Source organism: Octopus bimaculoides, chromosome 9 (genome assembly GCF_001194135.2).
Source record: "Octopus bimaculoides isolate UCB-OBI-ISO-001 chromosome 9, ASM119413v2, whole genome shotgun sequence".
NCBI lineage: Eukaryota > Metazoa > Mollusca > Cephalopoda > Octopoda > Octopodidae > Octopus > Octopus bimaculoides.
In genome coordinates, this window is record NC_068989.1 from 31807376 (window position 1) to 31808671 (window position 1296).

The window sequence follows — 1296 nt, forward strand, 5'->3', positions numbered from 1 at the left end:
ATTGAAAAAAAAATCAAAAAAATTTTTAAAAAAACTTTAATTTTACGTGAATTATTTTGTCATATTACTGCGGGAAATTACTCTGAAAGAAATCTTTGCAGAAATCTGAGTAGATTGATTACATATTTCTTTCATTATGTTATCGCAGTTTTGTGAGATTTGGCTGTTATTTTTAGCATGTGTATAGCCTACTTGAAGGCCAAATCCGGAGAAATGACATTTTGAAAATGAGATTTTTGAAAAAGTTTTTTTCAGAATCGGATCCTCCATAACCAAAATCGTGGGATTCCGTAAAAAAAAAAGTCAATATATATCCATTTTCCCGAAAGTTATGATGGAAAAATCAGATCTTGTGAATTTTCCGAAAGTCCTCTCCCTACCCCCCAGGTTCGTTTGCACAAATTTTTTTGTCATATTCGTTTTCTTCACTGTTGTTAACACTCAGCAGGCTCATTGTTTTGTTTTTGTTTTTGTTAATGGGTGAAGATCTACGAAGTTATTTGTTGAGATGAGAATAAGTATGATTATCATGCGTGTGTCCGAAGTACTGTCAAAATATTGCGTTTTAGTTTTTATGTCCAAAATAAAAATTCTAGTGTTAGAAATGAAATGAAGATAAAAGTAAAGTACAAATGAAGAACTGAAATGGTAACGACAGAGTGATGTTTCTGTCATCATCATTTGACATTCACATTACTATGCTTAAATGATTTGGATGGTTTTTGTTGAGACAGATGCTCTTCTTGTTACCACCATTCACCTGTTTCCAAGCAAAATAGCATTTTCCATGGCCAGACATGTTTTTCAACAGAAAACTGGTAACGGCATTGCTTGTATGGTGGTGATGCTTGTTTACAACCATCACATAGGACAAGGGTACACATGGACACACACATTTGTATGTATGTGTGTATACATGTATATATATATTTCATTATCATCATCATCATTGTTTAACGTCCGCTTTCCATGCTAGCATGTGTTGGACGATTTGATTGAGGACTGGAAAACCAGATGGCTGCACCAGGCTCCAATCTGATCTGGCAGAGTTTCTACAGCTGGATGCCCTTCCTAACGCCAACCACTCCGAGAGTGTAGTGGGTGCTTTTACGTGCCACTGGCACGAGGGCCAGTCAGGCGGTACTGGTAACGGCCATGCTCAAATGGTCTTTTTTACTTGCCACCTGCACAGGAGCCAGTCCAGGGGCACTGGCAATGACCTCGCTCGAATGTTTTTTCACGTGCCAGTAAGGTGATGTTGGTAACGATCACGCTCAAATGGTGCTATTTACGTGC